This window comes from Pongo pygmaeus, chromosome 15 (genome assembly GCF_028885625.2).
Source record: "Pongo pygmaeus isolate AG05252 chromosome 15, NHGRI_mPonPyg2-v2.0_pri, whole genome shotgun sequence".
Classification (NCBI taxonomy): Eukaryota; Metazoa; Chordata; class Mammalia; order Primates; family Hominidae; genus Pongo; species Pongo pygmaeus.
The window spans coordinates 27,001,538-27,007,860 of NC_072388.2; positions in this window are offsets into that span (position 1 = coordinate 27,001,538).

Below are 6,323 nucleotides of genomic sequence, written 5' to 3' on the forward strand. Positions count from 1 at the left end.
TATGCGCAGGGAGCAGCGGCGCGCAGACCTGGGAGCCCCAGCTCCGCGAAGCTCCTCGAAAGGAACCCTCGCAGTTACAGCCTCAAGAGGCAAGGCAGGGGAGGGAGAAGAGCTGGGCCTTTTGAGAAACGCTGCTCCAACAGATTTTCCATGGCCTCGTGTTGGAGAAGGGGCGCGGGGGAGGAGCGGGGGTTGGGGTAGGAAGACCTACTGGAACCGACACCGGAGAGTGAGGGCCAGGTGCGTGTAAGATGAGCACAAAGTAAAAACTTGCCCATTGGTTTGTCCACGCAGGTTTTTTGAAAGAAGCAGATAGATCTGATTAGTAGATATTACTTTCCCCACGCAAAGGGAGACTTTGGGGTGAAGGGTTCTCTGCCTGCTTCCTGGCTTGCTTACCCCACTCATGAAGTTTTCTCTCCTCTCATTCCTTCAGACCTTCAGTGGGTGCAAGCATTTCCTATAAGACACTTATTAATCTCATATACAGACCTTATATACATTAATCTCATATACAGACTGTTCAGTGTTTTCCGTGTACATTTAAATATTCAGCGGTGACTAGTTCAAAGGTGACCGGCTAAAAATTGCGAAGGAGTCACACCTTTCCATCTTTTCTCACACAACTGGAATTTGGGGGACCATTTGGAGGTGTGTTTCAAAAGAGAAGTCTTGGTTCACCCGCCACCCCACCCCCACATACACACACACGCCCCTTCTCTAAAAGGTCCTGTAACACTTCCAGAAGAAGATTGAGGCTTCTACTAGAAATCACATTGAAGCTCCAACTAAGTAAGAACAGTGATGGGATAGTTAGGAGCCCCAGCTCTTAAGTGCTCAGCATTTTTAGCTGAGCACTTAAGTTTTTCTTTCAGCTTGATATATGTGTGTGTGTATATATATATGTGTGTGTGTGTGTATATATATATATGTGTGCATATATATGTGTATATGTGTGTATATATGTATATATATGTGTATATATATGTATATATGTGTATATATGTATATATGTGTATATATATATACAGTTATTTTCTTTTTTCCTCTTTTGGTGCCCCCCCACTGATGGAAAATCTGAGGTAGTATTGTTTTGTGGGCTAGCTTTTGCCAAGTCTCACTTTCTTCCTTATGGGATAGAGTTGGGGGTTAAAACTAAGAACCTGAGCTCTAGCCTCCTTCATTCTAGTTCACCAACACCCCTTCAGCTCTTTGTTTTGTTTTGTTGTGCTGTGTTGTGGTTGTTTGTGGAGCTTCCCCTATCTCCTTTGAAAGACTGACTACACCATTTCCTTGAGTAACTAGAGGAAAAATAGGAATTGGCCTCTCAGGGGCACTTCCCCAGGCTGTGTGGGACCATTTCTCACAACTGGATCAGGTCTAAAAACGGAACAGGTCTGCCCTCACACTATCAGGGACTCAAGTCCTTCAGCAAATTACTCACCCTCTGGAGGGCATTGGCAAAGAACGCGAAACAAGTAAAAGAGTAGTGGACATTATGTTTACAATGTTTACAAGAGACGTACAGAGTATTCGACTGAGAAGTTTTTCCAGAGACTAAAGTCCCTTGGCCCTCTGGTTGTATCTTATCATGGATCTTTCCACGCCTGGCTCTCCCTTGGCTAATGTCGGGACAAAGCTTCTCCCATGCACATTTTGCTGAAGATCACGGGACTTTTCTTTTGGCTGCGTACCTACTCGGCTTCAGAGAGCCTGGAACACCTGGCAGCGTCACAGAGACTTGCCTGGAGAGTCCCAGGGGTCTCTGTCAAGGCCTTCTCCCCATCCTTGTCTTCTTCCTCCTCCTGCTCCTCTTCTTCACCTTGGACTTTCTCGCTTTTAAAGTGGCTCCCTAGCTTATACAAGCTAAACATTTCCACTCTCATAGACGAGGCTCTCCCATAGATTTTTTTACTCGAGGTTCTCAAGCAAAATTGCCGGTGCCACAATGTTATGATGGAAGGATGCTGAAATGACAGGCCTAGTAGACGCTTGTCTTAATCATCGGCTTCTTAATTTAGTTTTAGTGCTCTGTGTGTGTGTATGTGTGTGTGTGTGTACACACACGCGCGAATGTGCGCGCCCCCGGGGACGTTGAGGGTGCGCGTGCGCGCGCTGAGAGCAGCCGCTGACAACCTGCAGCTCCCTAATGAGTGACTAGGCAGGGCTGCTGCAGAAAAGTAACACTTCCCTGGTGTGAAGACCTCTTACTGAGAAGTTTAGTTCACTACTGTTCTCGCAAACCTAATGGTATAACCTGTAACCAAAACCCACAGAACAAGGATACAACATGCTAAAGAGTAACTTCTAATCACTAAATGTTAGCACCATTACCTGCTGTTAGGAAGATATTATAGACGAGTTGGCTCCAGCGAGGGCAGACCTCACCTGCCACAGGATCTCTGGAAATACCTGGATGCCTCTGTATGGGATCTCCTCACTCCCAAACGTCACAAGGTCAGAAATTCTCTGTGCATCTGCAGGAAGAGAACTTTAGCTAGAGCTTGGCGCTGGGCGCCACTCCAAGGACACCCTGTCCAGGGAATGGACAGCAGAGTGGATTTTAGGTAAATGGGGCCCACCTTCCTTTAACCAGCAGCTAGCAAGAAGAAAAGAGGCGGATCACTGAAAACAGGAAAGAGGCCCTAAAGAATACTTAAATAACACCACCAAATGGAAAAATGAAATGTTCTGCTCCCTACTCGGAGGAAGTATGCTGTGTAGCCTTGGTTATTAATTAAAACTCCAGAAGGAATAATCTAATTCATTTCCTAAGCAATTCTTCCATTGGAACTGCTCACTGTTTACGGGGCCTGACCTCTTTGGGGGAGCTGGGGGACTGCAGACAGAGCAAGAGAGGTTTACTGTGATATATATCAGAAACTTACATTTCCTTTGACTTCTGCTTTTATTCATTAATAGTACACATTTGTAGATGTCTGTGTGAGAGATCAAGGTTAGATCCATCATGAGAAAAAAATTAGAATGATAGAGAATTTGTTTCAGGTCTGAGACAACTGAATTCCCTCTGTCTTCTGAAGGTAATCACGGTGACTGAGTGGGGCTGAAGATTGGGCTTCAAGTACTTAGGGAAGAGGCCCGAGGTGGACAGAGGCAGGCCTTCAAATCCAATTTGCACCCAAATTGGCTGGTAGCATATACAAAGCCCCATCCAGAGACTTTCAACTTGCACAATACTCTGTCCAGGACCCCCCTCCCCCTCCATTTCAGCTGGTAGCAGTTCTTTAAAAAACCTATTGCCGAGACAAACACGGGGTGCTGAGTAAACAGTGCATGTTTTGTTGAACAAGCTATATATATATCCATATATATACACACACACATATATTTGTGTGTGTGTGTATATATATCACCATCTCGACATAAAGTGCAATTGAAATTATTAAAAGGAATTAAAACTCACTCTTTGCCAGATTACAAATAACTTTTGTCATTAGGAAGAATAGATTTTTAAATATTACATCAAACTATATACTATTTATGCCCATAAGAATATCCTATTTTGAGAGACTTGCATTCATGCAATCCTTAAACTATATAACATAGTCTTAATTTGAATGAAAAACATTTTCCCAGTCAATATGAGCTCCTAGCATATAAAATCAGATTATTACAGTGCTCATTAGCAAACCCCAGTTTTTGTTGTTTGAAAGTAAACAGAAGAAAAACTTATTTCCACCTGCTAAAATTTTATAAAGATTACAAAACAATGCACGCTCAGATTTGACCTAAGAAACACCTTAAAACATTAAAAATTCATCAGTCAGAGCTGGTGGTGTATTGAAGGAAAGCTCCTCCAGTTTGCTGCTGAGCTCGGATTTGAATAAAATGTCCAATGTTAACAAACAATACCCACGTTTGGCACTTTGTGTATTAAATTGATCAAACAGATTTTAGGAGGCACAATGCACAATTTGTACAGACCTGATTGAGTTAATATAATATCAGCAAATTTTACATCGAAATGATTCTGTTTCTTTTCTTTGTGTTTAAAACCAGCACAGATTACAAATTTTAATGATCTGAAAATGTTTGGTATACAAAATCATGCTTATTTCAGTATTAGCAAAAACACAAGAAATTTTTCAACACAAACACCCAGCTGTGTCTATTTTAAAAGCAGTTCAATGACAGCTTGCACTTATGAGCATGCAATCAGCTAATTTCGTTTTTTTTTCTTCTGTGTTAATCAACACTTTCCTTCCTGCATATCAGAGTACAAATAGTATAGTTACTCCACATCAGTAAATGTTTACGTAACCTGTCCTTTCCCAAGAATCCGGTTACACCGAATCATTTCACGCTAGACCGACTACGAAAACGTACCGGGCCGTCCACCTCAGAGGGAGCCCTGTGTGCCATTATAAGTGGTGGTGAGAAGGGGGGCTGTAGGGGGAGAAATTGGGAGGAGTAGGTGGAGGAATGGAGAGACAGAGGAATGGAGGGTGGGGGGAGCTAAGGGAGAAGGAGGGAGGAGGGAGGAAGGAGAGTTGAGGAAAAGTAGGAAGAACGGGCCTGAAGAGGGGAGAAGAGTGGGAGGAGGAAAAGTGAGTAGGAAGGGGAAGGCCCACAGATCTCTCCAGCCGGTAGGCAAAGCCCATTAGCTCACCCGGCCCTGCGAGAAATCCAGAGCTTGGAAATCAATGTTTGGGGCCATGTCACTATCAACACTGATTGCTGGAACCCTTGAATTTTTCCACATGTAAATACAGTTTGTTTTAAAGTGAGAAGATATGTAGACATAGGAAAAGATACATACATACAGTGGAAGGACATTTGAGGTTAGTCCAATATTCAAAGCTCCTTTGTGGCATTCCTAATAGATGCATATTTAAAATTCACTAGCTATTTGTAATTATCTATTATTCTCTCCAGTTTCCCACCCCCCCCAACCTTTTCTCTCTTTCTCTTTCTTAAGACTGGGGGTGGGGAGGATGGAATAACCCCCTATTATCCTGAGTATTCATCAGCCGCATTCTTTATGTTACAATTTAACTTTAGCATCAAGCATAAGCACCAATTTTCCTTCCTTCGTTTTCTTAAATACCAAATCTGCCAGATATCTTAATGAAAATTTATCAAAGTGAAGAAATGCTTACATTTTATAATTATTTACCTTCTAGAGGAAGGAAAAGGTGCTTTTCATTTATGCTTCTCCTCCACCTCCCTCTTCTCTGGGGCTACATCCTCCGTAAAATGTGGTATGTTTCGTGCCCATGTGGGATGAAACAGCCTTTGATCAATGTGCTCCCCACTAAATTCCAATCCCTGGGAAATGCTGGGCCTTAGCCCTGCCCCTGGCCACGGGATCCTTTTAAAGCCCCCGATTCGCAATTTCCCCATTCACTTCAACCTCCAACCGAACCTTCCCAGTTCCAAAGCCCAAGAAGCTGGGACTGTGGGATCCACGTTCCCAAGGCTCCCCGGTGCTTTCCAGCAGCACTCAGGGTTGGCAAGAGCTGGCTTCAGTATACTGTTATTTCAGGAATGAGGCCCGCACAAAATAAAAGCATTTAAGAAACGGAAAGAAAAAAAGGGAGTGAAAATAGGAAGGCTTAAAAAAAAAAACCGGAAAGAAATAGACGCCCACCCTTATTTTCCCTCCAATGTCAACAAGCAAAACGAAAATATTTCCAGGGTGATCGCTCGCAGCTACCCGCTTCCAATTCGGATTAGAAGCTGAGGCTGGAGCGGCGAGGAGAAAACGACATCGAGTCACCCCGCGCGTGAGCGACGGTCTGGAGCAGGAGAGAAGCAAAAGGAAGAGACACACGTATATAGCATGTGTTACCTGATTTATTTCGAGATTGTTTGGTACTGTTTTCTCTCTGGGCACCTCTCATTTCGGAAGGCCATCAGAGGCGCCCACTACTGAGCGGCCCCGGCCTGCCGCAGCAGCACCCGGAGCCCCAGGCCCGGTTTCCCCGCGGCGCCGGAGCTCGGAGCTCGCCGCCGCCCAGGCCTCAGGAATCGAGTAAGTAACCCCTGTTTGGCCCCGCGCTCCTCTGCCCACTTCCTCCTCATCATCTCATCGCTCCCAAAGCTCTCCCACACCCTCCTCCCCCGAAGTAAAGGACACCCCCGCACACACGCCAGCGGTGGGCCTTCTCTCCCCCCTTATCCAAAGCTGCGCTAGACTATTACCTACAAAGGGCACAATTTTCCCGCTGGCTCAGAAATGCCAGACACTGGCCTGCAGGGCCGACCCGGAAAAGTAGTGCCTCGCCTCTACCTCCTCCATTTCCTGCCCTCTCGCATCCTCTCCCTGCACTCCCACTCTTCCCACTACCACCACCACCCCT